Raw genomic sequence first — 15,822 nt, forward strand, 5'->3', positions numbered from 1 at the left:
TTTTATAAAATTTTGAGTTCCCAATTTTTCTCCCTGTCTCCCTCCCCAAGATGGAAAGCAATCTGATATAGATTATACATATGTAATCATGTTAAACCTATCTCTACATTAGTCATATTAGGAAAGAAGAAACAGAAAAGGGGAAAACTACAGGGGGAAAAAAAAGAGAAAATCATATGCTTCCATCTGCATTCAGACTCCATAGTTCTTTCTCTGAATGTGGATAGCATTTTCCATCATGAGTCTTTTGGGACTGTCCTGGATCATTGTATTGCTGAGAAAAGCTAAATCAGTCATAGTTGATTATCGAACAATGTGGCTGTTAGCCGTGTACAATGTTCTCCTGGTTCAGCTCACTTCACTCTGTATCAGTTCATGTAAGTCTTCCTAGTTTTTTCTGAAGTCCGCCTGCTCATCATTTCTTACAGCACGATAGCATTCCATTACATTCATGTACCACAGCTTGCTCAGTCATTCCCCAACGGATGGGCATCCTCTCAATTTCCGATTCTTTACCAACGCAGAAAGAGCTGCTATGAATAAGTATGTGGGTCCTTTCCCCCTTTGAGTGATCTCTTTGGGACACAGACCTAGTAGTGGCGTTGCTAGATCAAAGGGTATGCACAGCTTGATTGCCCTTTGGGCACAGATCCAAAGTGCTCTCTAATTCATGACTCCCCCAGCAAGGCATTAGTGTCCCAACTTTTCCACGTCTCCAACATTTATCCTTTTTCTTTTCTGTCATATCAGTTGGTCAGATAGTTATGAGGTGGTACCTCACAGTTTTTAAAATTTGCATTCCTTTAGCCAATAATGATTTAGAGCATTAAAAAATATATATATTCTTAGTAGCACTCTCCAGTTCACAAATCACAATTCATATCCTTTGTTTCATCTGTACTAGTGTTGGGAGTGAAGGGCAGCTTCTCCAGCTTACCTATTTTAAGGTGACATCCCTTATCTCATTTGCTACTCTTAATAGCCCTATGAGGTAGGTGGTTGTTACAACCCCCATTTTATGGATGATAAAACTGAGGTTCAAAGAGGTTAATTTGCTGCCCCAGGGTAGCACACCTAATAGGTGTGTCAAAGACAAGACTTGAACCTGGGTCTTCTAGACTCCCAAGTTCAGCGCTCTTATCTACTATACCATCCTAAGGCAGATGGATGAAGGAACTGGTAGAGAGAAGGGGAAATAACTGATTTAGAGTCACACAGTGAATAAGGTAAACTTTAAGTAGACTTGAACCTGTTTCAGGATTCCAAGCCCAGGGTTCATTCCACTTCAAGGTCTGTCCAACAACAGTACAAAAATAGGCCTGTTGTAACCTATTTTAACATGTTCTATTGATGCCTTTTGTCCTAACGTCATAGGTACCTCCTATCCGTTCTTCTCACACTTGTGATGCCTCCCAAAATATTAAGCAAAAACGACCTAGGAAGACCCTGTTCAGCAACATACCCAACAATTAGTCATGCAGCCTTTGCTTGAAGACCTCCAGTGAGGAAGAACCTATTACCTCTTGAGATAAACCATTCTACTTTTGGATGTCTCTTGTTAGAAAGTCTTTTTATGAGATCAAACCTAAATTTACCTCCCTACAATATGTGCCCATTGCCCTATGAAGCCAAGCAGAACCAGTTCAATCCCATTTCCACAAGTTATTGTTACAAATATTGCTACAAATTGCTACCAATCAGTCAATCAACATTTATTAAGCACCTACTATGTGCCGGGCACTGTGTTAAGTGCTGGGGATACAAAAAGAGGCAAGAGATAGTCTCTGGTCTCAAGGAGCTTACACTGTATTGTGGTTCCTCTAGGTCTTCCAGCCAGCTGCAACATGGCAGGGTCTTTTGCCATCTTGGTTACTCTCCTCTGGCTGCTCCACAACTTACCAGAGGTCTTCCTAAAATCCGGTGCCCAGAACTGAGCCCACTATGCCAGCTGTGGATTTTTGCTCATGTTTATACCCTTCAGAGCCACAAAACAAGACCTCAGATATACTAGGGGTTCTGTCAATGTTTGTTTGAAGAATGAATGAACAAATGCATCTTTGTTGAGCTCTTTGAACCCTAATGTATCTTGAATTAACACTAATTATAGCGGCTTTGGCGATAATTTTTAAGAAACCCAATCTTTTTTTTAAGAAAAGCATTTTTATCCACTTTTAAGAAAAACAAGTGTAAAGTTGTAAGGCGACAGACTATAGCTAGCCTGCCCCCTCCTTTTTCTTCCTACTGTAGGTTCAATTTTCCCCTTCATCTTCCTCCCCATCTTTAGGATAGAGCACACTCTGGATTTGGTAACGGTTCAAGGAGGCTTTCTTTAGTGCTCGAGCTGACCCAGATCAAGAGGGAGAGTGAAGAATCTTACCAAAACTGTTCTGTCTCAAGTTTTCATTCAAGGAGGCCTCGTTGTGACATGGAGCTGACCCTTGGTCCTTAAAAGCTATGCCAGCAGACGGGAGCAAACTGGTCAATCCTACTGAACTGGAAAGCCTCTGGGTGTGAACCTAGTGAAGGAGTCTGGATCCAGAAACTGAGGTCTGGCCTGACTAAGCTACAGTCTCACCGTTAGGTCGGGTGCTGGGAAGGAATTTTTCAGCCCCAGCAACTTTTGGAAATCATCCCCTAAGGCAAGGGTTCTTCACCTGTGTTGGGTCTGTAGCCTTTTTTTCTAATCTACATAACTCTATTTCATTATCATTGGTTTCCTTTATAATCCTATCGTGTGGAACAAGTGAACGTTTCTCATATGAAATGGAAGCTATGCCCCAAAATTTAGTTAAGGCTTTAGCATTAGCTGGGCCTAAGTTTCATTTTCCTGTAAATCATGTAGTCGGGTCATACATGTGTTGCCCACCCTCTCCCTTGTTTTGTAACCACCACCCCAGCCTTATCTTTGCCAAATAAGGCAACCTTCTAGCTGCCAAGCTTGTTTTGGGTAAAATGTATCCCTTAGTTTCTGGGTAGAATGTAAGGTCTCTTACCTCAACCAATGAGGATAAAGAGATTGAGGTAAACAAATGTGTGTGTGTGTGTGGGGGGGTTCTTAGAGTTGTTTGTCTAAGGGTATATAACTGCTTTTTTGCTGCTTGTATCCTGCCTCCCTACTCAAGTCCACTTTCGGTAGGTGATGCCCAATTCTCGTGTGAGACTTGCTAGACTAGCTACACTAAAACTTCTGTTTCTACTGAGAGAAACCTCTGAATTTTTATTTGGGTAGGTGGTCTCAATCCCACTCAGTTGGGGAATCATCTGGGATTTTCTTTGGTTAGGGAGGGGGCTTCCTTGCCAAGGTCAAGACCGAGCATGAATCTGAGATTTCTCGGAGGTCTTAAGCCTCAGAGGGAGGTTACCGCCCAGTCATTGAAACAAACCTGAAGAGAGGGACTCAGAGAAACAGAAGGTTTGTTAGGGCTCCGACGATTGAAAACGAAACTAAGAAATTCTGGCCGGCCAGTGAGTGAGAGCAGCCACGTAAGTTGTATGCATGCAACCCAGAGGTAAGCACTCAAGGGTCTGGAGGTAATTGGCATAGGTGAGGGCCCTTTAGGGCGGACTCTAGTTTAGACGGAGTCCGGGCCTAGTCAAATTGTGGAATAGATACCTCATCGAAAGGATGCCGCTGAGAAAGCTTCGTGGGTGACTGGTGAGGAGTGGGCGACCCTCCTCAGTGATTCGGCTGAGTCTTTAGACTCGGGGAGTTTGGTGACAGCTCCTGTAAATTCCCTAGGTGAGCGCCAAGGGGTTCCCTGAGAATGGGACAGGGACAATCTAAATCTGTGCAATCAGAGCACAAATGTGAGGTACCTATAGACAGTCCTTTAGGCAATCGATTGCAGAATTGGAATGAACTACCAAAATATAGAGGAAAGGATAGGAAGAAAATGATTAAATATGATTTGAGGATTTGAGGATTCTACAGGGCTGAGGGTTGTTGTATGTCTATTTTTTTTGTGCTTGTGTCTGTGCATGGTATGAGTGAGTGTCACTGTGTATCTTTTGCAGCCAGACAGCAAAAGGCTGCAGCTGGACTCTGGAAAGTCGCTTTCTTTCTCTCCCCCTCTTCCTCCCTGGTAACAGCAGCCTCAGAGGAGTGGGTGGATGGGAGAGAGAAAGAGAGAAAAATACTTTATTATTTAGGTTATATGATTGGTAAAAAGCAAGTTGAGAAGGATTTTTTGAAGTGTCAGGTCAGAATTAGAAAGAAATAAGACGTGCAGTTTTAAAGGGACTTTAATCAAAGTCCATTAGAAAGAAAGGCGAGAAAGTTTAATCATGTAGGAGAGAGGAGTATGTGTAGAAAGCTTAAGGAAGGTATAATTTATTTGCACGGTGTGAATAGAGGTTTTGAAAGTAAGAAGGTTTTGAAACTTTTGGAAAAAAAATAATTTCTCTCTCTCTCTCTCTCTCTGCATTCTAATTCTGGCCAAATTTGAGTGTGGAGACAAAGAGAGAAAAAGGGAACCTTTTCCCCTCAGATCAAAAAGAGAGGTAGCACTTAATCTTTTCGGTCTCTCATAAAAGAGAAAAGTTTTTTTGTACCAGAACATAAACAAAAGGTAATTTATGGGCAGCCAGGGGCTGTGCTGAGGGCTGTGGCTTGTTGGGGATGACTGGGTTCGACTGTTGCTGAGACCGTGATGTTTCCCCGCAAGCCCCAATTCATTCAAATTGGTAAAAATGTGATTTTTTTTTTTAATTTCAGAACTTGTTACACTGTTTGGCACTAAAGTAAATTGAAAGAAACTAAAGAACAGTGGAAAAATAGTATAAGACAAGTGAATTGTTTAGAGTGCGTAGTAAAGTTGTAAAAGCAGTTTGGGAAGAGAGAGGGGGGAGGGAGAGCCCTATTCAATTATCTCCCTTCAGAAATGCAAAAAGAAAGCTGTGTAGTAGTCTTGGTGAGCGTAATTTGGGTGGGTGGGGGTCTTAAGTTCCCCACCCTGGAAGGATGCCATATTGGCTATTGTGAGTTATGATTATTACTGTTCAATTAATTATTAAGCTCCAGAGGTGCCTACCTGGAGGGAAAGCAAAAAGAAGTAGTTAGAATAACAGCACATTTTAAACTGACCTGATTACAATAGGTGATTCCAAACTGTTTGTAAAACTTTTGCAAGAAAATGTGAACATGAATTGGGAACTGAAATATTAAAGAAATATATGAATTTGTGGATAATATCCCTTTATAAAGGGCCAAGGGTATTGAACTTAGAAATGTGTATTTGTATAATTTTAAGAGCACATTTTGTTATTTGGCATTAGGAAATTTATATTGTGGCCCCAGGAGATTGCTGAATCTGGTGAAGGGGTCTAGAAAGAAAGATTTTTTATTGAGTCTGTTTTCAATTGTATTAGTTATGTTGCTGGAAGGGCAATTTCTTTTATAATCTGGAATGTTAAATTAATTGTGTCTTCAGAGAAAAGAGAAAAAGGAATGAATCTCGCTGTTGGGGATTTAAGAAAGCATAGAATTTCCAAATTTTGTCTGTATTTAAAGGGAATTTTCAGTTAAAATTGTTTTGTTATCATTTATGAAATTTGTGAGATTTTAAACTAAGTTGTTTGGGATTACTGTTGTAATGCTAAAACCTAAGAGGGATAATTAATTACTGCATCTGTGTGGGCAAGGTCATCTGCCCTGAGAAAAGAACTTGTTAGGATTATGCAGTTCCTAGACAATGAACTTAGCTTACTGAGAGTTTGCAAGTGTATAGAAATGATTTCTAATGATTGGCTTTTACACCAGGAGAAGTTTAAATTTGAGAAGGAAAGACGTAAAGTGAGATCTCTTATGTATGTGAGTCCTGATAAATCTATATTGCTTGTTGCAACTCCATGAGAGTGAAAGTAACTGCATCTGGCTTTAAGCTGTGATTAGTGAGACTTGCTGTTTGAGGTAAAAGGCTTTTGGGACTATAACTAATTTTGTTTTGAGTTTAAATCTGGGTATAGTTGTCTGCATCAAATCAGTATCTGAAAGAAATTCCACAAGAATAGTTGGAGGTCTATTTAGAGGAAATGTGATTCATTTGGGAAAAAGCCGAAGGGACAATCTTAGTCTCAATCTAGGATGGGATCCTCCTGGCTCAGTTTCCCCATTGTGTTCCTTTGGAAAGGAGTGTTTCCCACCTGACTATTCCTGAGTTTGGCTATGAAGAGAAACAAATACTGCATGATTGGAGAATTGTGACTGTATCCGAATTTAAACAAAGCTAAGGATATGTTCCTGCTCTTTTTCCTTCTATAGTAAGTCTCTTTAATCAGAAGGTTTTATAAATACAGTAACAAATTTACCAAAATAATTGATTATGGAACATCTTGTGTTATTATATAACTGGGACTAGTGTTCCTGTATGAGTTGGGGTCTTTTAATTCTTGGTAATGATATGGAGATAATTAGGAGCTTGTGAGAATGTTATTTTGTTATTTGGATAATATCATACTCATCTAAAGTTTTGTTACCATTGATTAATAATGCCAAAAGAAGGATGGCTTGTGATTTATTTTGTAAATGCCATCAAAGAAACAAGGCATGACTAAACTTTTAAGATTTTATATGTACTGTGTTAAAAATTGGTATGTATGTACTGAAGCCTGTGATTAATCCCTTAGTGAAATCTCATCCCCCTGGTGAGGAAATTAGTAATGGATTAATGTAAAGTATAAGACACTGGGTTCTGATGTGAATTTCTTAGACATGACAATTGGCTATGATTCCAATTTTGAGTTTGTAAAAATGATCAGGGTCATAAGGACTAGAAATAGTAATTTAAAATTGTGCTGATGTTACTTTTGTAGGAGAATGGACAGAAAGCTGGTTCCTACAAGAAGAAGATGCTGAGATGCTGTGCTGCAGATGGCTGGAACAAATACCAAGGACCAGAGGACTTCATTGATGATGTTCTCTGCCAGACAACTGTATAAAAAAAAGAATTTTTGAATCTTAAAGGGACAATTGCATTATTGTTTTCTTTTGGGTCTCTGTATCTACATTTATGAAGGGGCTGCCCCTTTGATTTGTCAATGCTCAGATTAATCCTTCCCATGGTTACTTAAAGGGGTGGTCCTGATTTGGGGGAACTTGGTGGAAGCAGGTTTTATGGTTCTTATTGATAGCAGTGAGTGCAGTCATACTACTCCCAGTATGTGTCCCTTGCATGATGCAATTAATTACCACCACTGTACAAAGGACACTCTCTAGAATGATTACATTAAAAGTGCCTGTTAGTGAGTCCACAAGACTAATGATATTGGAGAATCAAGGAAGGATGGCAGGCAGTCAGGAAGAAGGGGGAAGGTTAAACCCTGATGAAATAGCGAATAGGGAGGCTGCAGAAACTTACCAGTTTTGGCGTGAGAAACTTGCAACTATGAAATGAGAGGGGGGACTGTGTGGGACAAGTGAACGTTTCTCATATGAAATGGAAGCTATGCCCCATAAATTTAGTTAAAGGCTTTAGCATTAGCTGGGCCTAAGTTTCATTTTCCTGTAAATCATGTGATCAGGTCATACATGTGTTGCCCACCCTCTCCCTTGTTTTGTAACCACCACCCCAGCCTTATCTTTGCCAAATAAGGCAACCTTCTAGCTGCCAAGCTTGTTTTGGGTAAAATGTATCTCTTAGTTTCTGGGTAGAATGTAAGGTCTCTTACCTCAACCAATGAGGATAAAGAGATTGAGGTAAGCGTGTGTGTGTGTGTGTGGGGGGGGTTCCTTAGAGTCGTTTGTCTAAGGGTATATAACTGCTTGTTTGCTGCTTGTATCCTGCCTCCCTACTCCAGCCCACCTTGGGTAGGTGATGCCCAATTCTCCCATGAGACTTGCTAGACTAAAACTTCTGTTTCTACTGAGAGAAACCTCTGAATTTTTATTTGGGTAGGTGGTCTCAATCCCACTCACTATGCATTTTTATTTTGTGCATTTAATATCTTCCGTCTGAACAGGGATCCATAGGCTTCACCAGACTTCCCAAGAGAGCCATGACACACCAAAAAAGTTAAGAAGCCTACCCTTTTCCCATAATGCAATGCATGGGGGGCAGGGAGAAGAAAGGGGAGAGTGTGAAATCTGACCAAGGGGAAGGAATACCCCCAGTAATGAGATCAAGACCATTAAAGTATTATTGTACTAGATATGTGCAGAGCTTTAGACCAAACTAGAGGATAGAAAAGAAATGAGAAATCTTTAACTGATGAGAGAACCTCTGTTACAGGCCCTGATTCAGACTGGTCTGGGACTTCAGGTTTATAACTGGGAGACATTGGGGTTCAAACAGTTCAACAAAGATGCATTTTTTCATTCATTCATTCATTCTTTTTTTTTTTTAGGCCATTGGGGTTAAGTGACTTGTCCAGGGTCACACATCTAGTAGACCCTATCTAACAAAGTACAAAAAGTGACTTACCCAGCCATAGCACAGCAAGGATACAGCACTGATTCAGTTGAAGGGTGCAGCTTCCCTCTCTCTGGGTTGGTCATGCTGGTGTTCTGGTCAAACCCATGGGAGAGTACTCTCACCTCCTTGTGAGCTGGCTTTTGTACTTAGACTATCAGGGATCTAGGCCAACTGCTGGAGTAGCTGAAGTATGGTTAGTCCCCTGGGTCAGTTAAGTGTCAAGGACAATTTTAATATCCTTTAAGGGAAAACTAGCCTAGCCTAGATAATGGATATTGTTTATTCTGCACCTTCACTACTCATCTTTCAAAGCTCAGCTCAAAAGCTACCACCTCCAGGAAGCCTTTCTTGATCTTACCAGTGAGAAATGAGCTTTACCTCCTCAAGCCTCTGATGGCCTTTACTTTGTGCCTTTCTTACTATGTTGCATTATGGTTACATGTGTATGTTTTTTTGAATTTAGAAGTGATCTTCCCCTGAAGTCCTCTTGATACCAAGAGACACCATCAGGTGTTACTGTCTCTCAGTTTTCCAAGGCTATGCCACTGGGACCTTATTAATCAGTCAGTCAACAAGCATTTATTAAACACTTACTGTATGCCGAATATTGTACAAAGCACTGGGGATACAAAGGTAAAAAACGTTACCTTCCCTCAAAGAGCTTACATTCTAACGTCGAAGACAGCATGTAAATAACAAGGCACATTAGACTGTGAGCTCCTTGGGAAAGTCTTGGGGGAAAGGTAATGAGCTCCGTTTTGGACATGTTGAATTTGTCCAAGGGGCAGTTGGACTTACACTGTAGCTCAGGAGAGATGCTAGCATTGGGTCTAGATTTGCAAATGATCTGCATAGGGATGATGGAACCCAGGAGAGCTGATGACATCGCCCGATAAAATAGTATAAAATGAAAGAGAAGAGGGCCCAGGGCGGAGGCTTTGGGGAAACCCATGGTGAGTATGTGCGATATTGATGAAGAGACAGCAAAAATGACTGAGGATAGGTCAGGTAAAAAGGAGAGCTAGGACAGAGCAGTATCACAACAACCCAAACAGGAAAGAGTGCCCGGGAAGAGAAGGTGATCAACAGGGACAAAGGCTGCAAAGAGGTCAGAAGGATCAGCCCTTTCTCCCTTGGGTTTGGCAATGAAGAGTAACTTGGGAGAGAGCATCTGAATGATGATGGTGGAAGCCAGAAGGGAGAAAAGGAAAAGGAAGCACCAAGTAGAGAAAACTTTCTCAAGGAGCTGAGCCATGAAGGGGAGGAAAGATCGAGAATGCTCACTGGTGGAATGAAGGTTGGCTTCCCACATTCCAACCAAGCTGCTCTATTCATTGTTCTTCATACATGACATCCTATCCCTGGGCCCGATGCCTTTGAACACAAAGTGTCCTGCATGCCTAAACACATCCCCTTCTCACCCTGTGACTCTCCAGCTTTCTCCGATGCTCAGGCTTCATATCACCTCCTACTTGGAGCCTTTCCTGATCTTCCCAATTGCAAGTACTCTCCAGAATTACTTTGAATATATGATGTATTTTCTTCATGTGTATGCCATTTTGTTATTCCTAATACAATATAATCTCCTTGAGGGCAGGGGCTGTTTTAATTTTTTTTTTTTGGTCCCTGTATCCTCAGTGTTTAGCACTATGCCTTGCACCTAGCAAGTATGTAATAAAACATTTATTGAATGAATGTAGAGTGTTTGCTTCAATAGCATGTGTATTGAATGAATGAATGAATGGATGGATGGATGGATGAATGAATGAACAAATTAATGGAGTACAAACTGTAGCAGGTTCTCACCCAAGGATGCAGGAAGCTAGTCACAAGAAACTCAATGACCATGGAACTAAAATTTTTTCCACCACAGCAATTTATGAAGGTCTACTAGGGCAAATGGGTGGGTGGGAGGAACTACAATTAATAATAATAATAATAATAGTAATAATAGCTAGCATTTGCATAGCACTTTAAAGTTTGCAAAACACTTTTCAAATATTATTTAATTTGATCTTCATCACTCTGGGAGGTAAGCACTACTATTATCTCATTTTATAGATGAAGAGACTGAAGCTGACAGAATCTGCTAAATGACTTGCCCAGGATCATAGAGCTTGTAAGTGTCAGAGACTGGATTTGAATTCAGGGCTTCCTAATCCTAGGCATGATGATATTTATGAAATAATTTAGTGTTTGTCAAGTGCTTTACAGGTATTGTTTCATCTGATCCTTAAAACAACTTTGTGACACAGATACTACAGGTATTATTGTTTCCATTTTACAGATGGGGAAATTGAGGCCCAGTGAGTGACAAAAATTGACTTTCCATGGTCATATAACTAATGATTAACCAATCAAAAAGCATTTGTTAAGCACCTGCTATATGCCAGGCACTGTACTAGGCCCTAGAGATATAAAGACAAAAATGAAATGGTCTTGTGTCATCAAGGGGTTCTGTCAGGGGGAAATGACAAGTCCATGTGATAGGTAAGTTGGGGGTGGAAACTGGACCCAGGTGTTCCTGACTCCATGTCAGATCCAGCATTCTCATCACTGTCACCACACTGTAAGCACAGGGTGAAACTTGGATTCTTGAAGTATTGATGTCTCAGGGGACTGGGGCGGGGGATGTTACTTCCCTCCACATACCCCTCAGTTGGTGGAGTTGTGGCATGTAGTCTTGACAGGTGAGCTTTAATGTGTTAGCAAGATGTAATACACTGTCATCTTTTTATGAGGTGCAAATACGTGGCTGATTGTGTCAAGAATGATTGGATGCATGAAGTAACCTTGGCTCTGGGGGCTTTAAACAGGTAAACAGTGCAGCAGTTCCTTCGTGAGAGATTTAAAACTGGGAATTGCCAGGGGAAAAGACCCCCAGGGAAGGGGAGGTAACAAAAGGAAGTTCTCTAAAGGGGAAATATTAGGCCAGCAGGGCACACTACCTCTAATGGGGGAGCAGAAATATACATTCTAGACAGATATGGCTACAAAAACACAGACACCCAAGGGTGATTAAACATCTTCAAGGACAGTGGCCCCTGGCAGCAGAAAAGAGAGCTGGACTGTGTGAAAGAGTAGAGCCTTGGAAACCAGCTCAACAACTCATAAAGCAAAGATGCATCTCCCAGAAGAGCTGTGTGAGGACTCTCTGAAGAGAAAGGACTTCCAGGCCCCATAGTACCACAAGTTGTGAGTTCCCTTTGCCACAAATGTGCCTCACTATCTTTGAACCCCCTTCCATAGATATTATATGTATTTGTGGGGGACTATGCCCCAGGTGTATAGGGGAGATTTTTTTTAGCTACTGTTTTTACTTTGCCATCTTAGCAAATGCCTTTATCAAGAGCTAAATATTGTTTTGCAGCTGATTGTTAATGAAAAATAGACCAGCAAGGGTCTGTGAGTTATAATGTTAGTAGTGTAGACCCACAGGGTTACCCATAGAATCCAAGAGTAGTTACCTTACCTGGGAACCCAATTCTAAGACGCAAGCACAGGTTGAAGGGGTAGCCTGAATGGTGCTACATAAGTATGTGGATGCTGCAAATATTTCAACTGATACTGTTGTTGTTCATTCAGTCTCTGACTCCATGTTTTCTTGGCAAAGATGCTGCAGTAGTTTGCCATTTTCTTCTCCAGTGTGTTCCCATTTTACAGATGAAGAACTGAGGCAAATAGGGGTTAAGTGACACGCCCAGGGTCACACAGCTAGTAAGTGTCTAAAGCTGGATTTAAATCCAGATCTTTCTGACTCCAGGCCTGGTGCATTATCCACTGTACCACCTGGCTGCTCACCTGGTACTACTACATTGCAAATGCCTTGAAGGTGGAGGCTAAGGGGATGAAACCAAGATGGTGGAATAAAGGAAAGGACTCACCTGAACTCTCCCAAATTCCCCTTCAAACAACTATAAAATAGTGCCTCAAATTGAATTCTGGAGCAGCAGAACCAGCAGTAGGATAGGGTGAAACAATTTTCCAGCCCAAGACAACTTAGAAGGTTGGCAGGAAAGGTCTCTCCCACTGGGGTAAGAGTGCCACACAGGCCTCATCCTGGTAAGCCAGTAGCAGGCCTGGGAGTGACTGAATTAGCATCAGTAGCTCTTAGCCCACGGACAGTAAGGGCGTTGGAAAGCTGGTCAGAAGGAGATTACGAGGGACCCTTTGCCGGCACCGGGAGCAGAGCTCTCTTGCATTGTACACTGCATTGTTCCAGGTTGCAGGGCCAGGTGAGAAGGAGCACCAGCAGGGTCGGGAACCCTGGTCACAGTTCCTGGGTAGAAAAGAGCACTTGTGATCATTGACAGACCAGAACACAGGCCAGGAAAGCAGTGACCACACCTTTCCTTAGATCATACCATGTTGGAAGAACTGAAAACTTACAGACTCCCAGAACTAGCTCTGAAAACAGCAGCATGAAAAACCTGAAACTTGGGACAGTGCCCTCTCCACCATGGAAGCAGAGTCCAACTTTAACCCAGAGTTAAAAGTCAAGAACTAGGCTAGAAAAATGAGCAAACAACAACGACGAAAACCAAACCTGATGACAGAAAATTATTATGGCGACAGGAAAGATCAAGACATGAATCCAGAAGAAGTCAGTGAAATGCAAATCCCTGACATTTCATATGCTAACGTTCTATACTTGAAGGTCCTTCCCAGGGCTAAATCCCACTCAACAGTTTTTTTTTCTAAAATTTCTAAAATTTTCTCTTCTTTTGACTGAACAACAAAGACATTATTTCCATTTCAGATAAAATGCTTAAGACTCAACATTAATAAGTATTTAACACATGAAATTGTAACCCCATTACCTCTGTTAGGCTCTTTGAGTAGGTAAAGACTCCCAGGAGTTTTGTAGAATTGCTAAATGGATAAAAAAGAATTTTAAATGGAAAGTATAAAATTCCTATAATTCTCTAAAATTTGTAAAACTAATATCTGTTGGTTTTATATTACCTTCATCTCTGAATACACCCCTCTTACCTCTCCTACCCAGCAAGCCTTTCCTTGTAACAAAGAAATAAAAAGAAAGAGAAGAAAAAAGTTTCGAAAAATTAACCAACACATTCATTAACTGAGCCTGAAGATACATGTGGGGCTCCATCCCCACAGTTCCCCACCACTGCAGTGAAGTGGGGGGGGAGGTACCCTTCCTCTTTTCTCTGGGACCAAGATTGGTCATAATAATTGCACAGTTCAACACATTTTGAGCAGCTCCTGTGTATAAACATTTATATGACCAGTCTTTATGTCAGTCTCGATCTCTGACCTCACAAAACATACAAATAAGTCACAAACGTGGAAAACGACGACAAATTCTATAACAAATGCATTGGACAGCTGTGCAGCAAAGCTGCCTGTAAAGTCAGAGAAGAAAAGTCCCTAAGAAAGAGTGGAGGGTAGATCATGGATCACAGATCATATATTTAGAACTGGAAAAGACCCTATAAGGTCATCCAGGGCAACTTCCTCTTTTTATAAGAGAGGAAGGCTCAGAGAAATTAGCCCAGTGGGGTCAGAGAAGACTTCCTGGTGGAGGTGGCTTTGGAAATAGGCTTTAAGGGATGGGCAGGAATTCAACAGGCAAAGGGAGAAGTGGGAGGGAGCACATTCCAGGCGTAGGGAATGTAAGTGGGTGGGCGCATGGCACATTCTGACTGGAGCACAGAATGTATGGAGAGGAGTAATATGAGATGACTGCAAAGGTGGGGGTGATGCCAGATTTTAAAGGGCTTTGGAGTCAGGCAAAGGAATTTGAACTTTACTCCAGAGGCAACAGAAAGCTGTTGGAGATTTTAAAAGCAGAGAACTGATATAAATAAAGGGGAAAAAAAACAGGGTTCAGCTAGTAAAGTACCTACTATGTACTGGGGAGACGAAGAAAAGTAAAAGGCAGTCTGTAATCTCTCAAGGAGCTCATGGTCTGATGGAGAGACAACTCGCAAACAACCATATGCAAATAAGCTAGGGACAAGAACACTGGCATTAATCCACAGGAGGAAGGCATTAGAAAGAAGAGCGATGGAGAAAGGGGGATGGAAAAGGGGGAGTTTTAGTTGGGCCCCAAAGGGGAAGGCAGAAAAGCCAGGAGGAGGAGTTGAAGAGGGAAGAGATTTCCAGGAACAGGGAGTGTATCTAGTGGGGAGATGTTGCATCTTGTTGGAGGAACAAGGAGGCCAGTGTTACTGGAGTGTAAAGCGTGGGGCTGGGGTGGGGGGGGAGTGGTAAGGTGTGAGAGGACTGGAAAGGTCGGGGAGGGGAGGGAAGAGGACACAAGGCTTTGAAGGGCTTTGAAAGCCAAACAGGGCATTTTATATTTTATTCTGGAGGTGAATAATTTTTATTGAGCAGGGGAGTGACATGATGGGACTTTCCCTTAAGGAAATCACTTTGATAGCTGAATGGTGGGTGGATTGGAGTGGGGAGAGATTTGAGACAGGCAGACCCACCAGCAGGTGAAGTGACAAGGGTCTGCACTAGAGTGGTGGTGGTGTCAGAGGAGTGAAGGGGATGTATTCGAGAGTTGTTGCAAAGGTGAAATCAGTAGACCTTGGCAACAGCTTGGATGGGGGGAGTCTGGGATGGACCTAGATGCAAACCTGCCTGACTGAGAAGAGGATGGTTGTACCCTCGACAGTTATAGGGACATCAGGAAGAAGAAGGACTTGGGGGAAAGATAATCAGTTCAGTTTTAGATACATTGAGTTTAAGATATCTAAGGGATACCCAGTTCAATATGTCCACTAGCCGCTAGGGCTGTGTGTCTGGAGGTCAGCAGGGAGGTTAGAGGTGGATAAGGAGGTATGAAGGGGGTATAGGGGACACAAAGGATGAAGCAGGACAAGTAGGTGAGGACCTCCAATGATCCAGGTACTGATGTTCTGTGCTAACATGGTGACAACGGGAATAGAGGGGAACACACCGTCAAAGGTATATGAGATATTCTGACATTATATGTTCTAAGGGACCCCCAGCTCCGAGATTCCGTGTTCTTAGGTCGCTTTTAGCTCTGATATTGATAATAGCTGACATTTGTGAATTGGGCTAAGATTTCTCAAACAGGTTATAAATATTCTTTTTTTTTAAGTGAGGCAATTGGAGTTAAGTGACTTGCCCAGAGTCACACAGCTAGGAACCATTATGTGTCTGTGGCTGCATTTAAGCTCAGGTCCTCCTGACTCCAGGGCCGGTGCTCTATCCACTGGCCACTTAGCTGCCCCTATAAACATTCTTTTGATCTTCACAAAAACCTGCCAGGGAAGACCCATTTCACAGATGAGGAAAATGAGGGTCAGTGTCTTGCCTATGAAGGTCTTGAAATTAAGTGCCAGAGATGGACTTTGAGCCCAGGTTTTTACTGTCTCCATGTCCCCTGGGCTTTCTTTCCCCTCGTCCTGTATTTTGT

Source organism: Phascolarctos cinereus, unplaced genomic scaffold, assembly GCF_003287225.1.
Source record: "Phascolarctos cinereus isolate Bilbo 61053 unplaced genomic scaffold, phaCin_HiC Scaffold_726;HRSCAF=1367, whole genome shotgun sequence".
Taxonomy (NCBI): Eukaryota; Metazoa; Chordata; class Mammalia; order Diprotodontia; family Phascolarctidae; genus Phascolarctos; species Phascolarctos cinereus.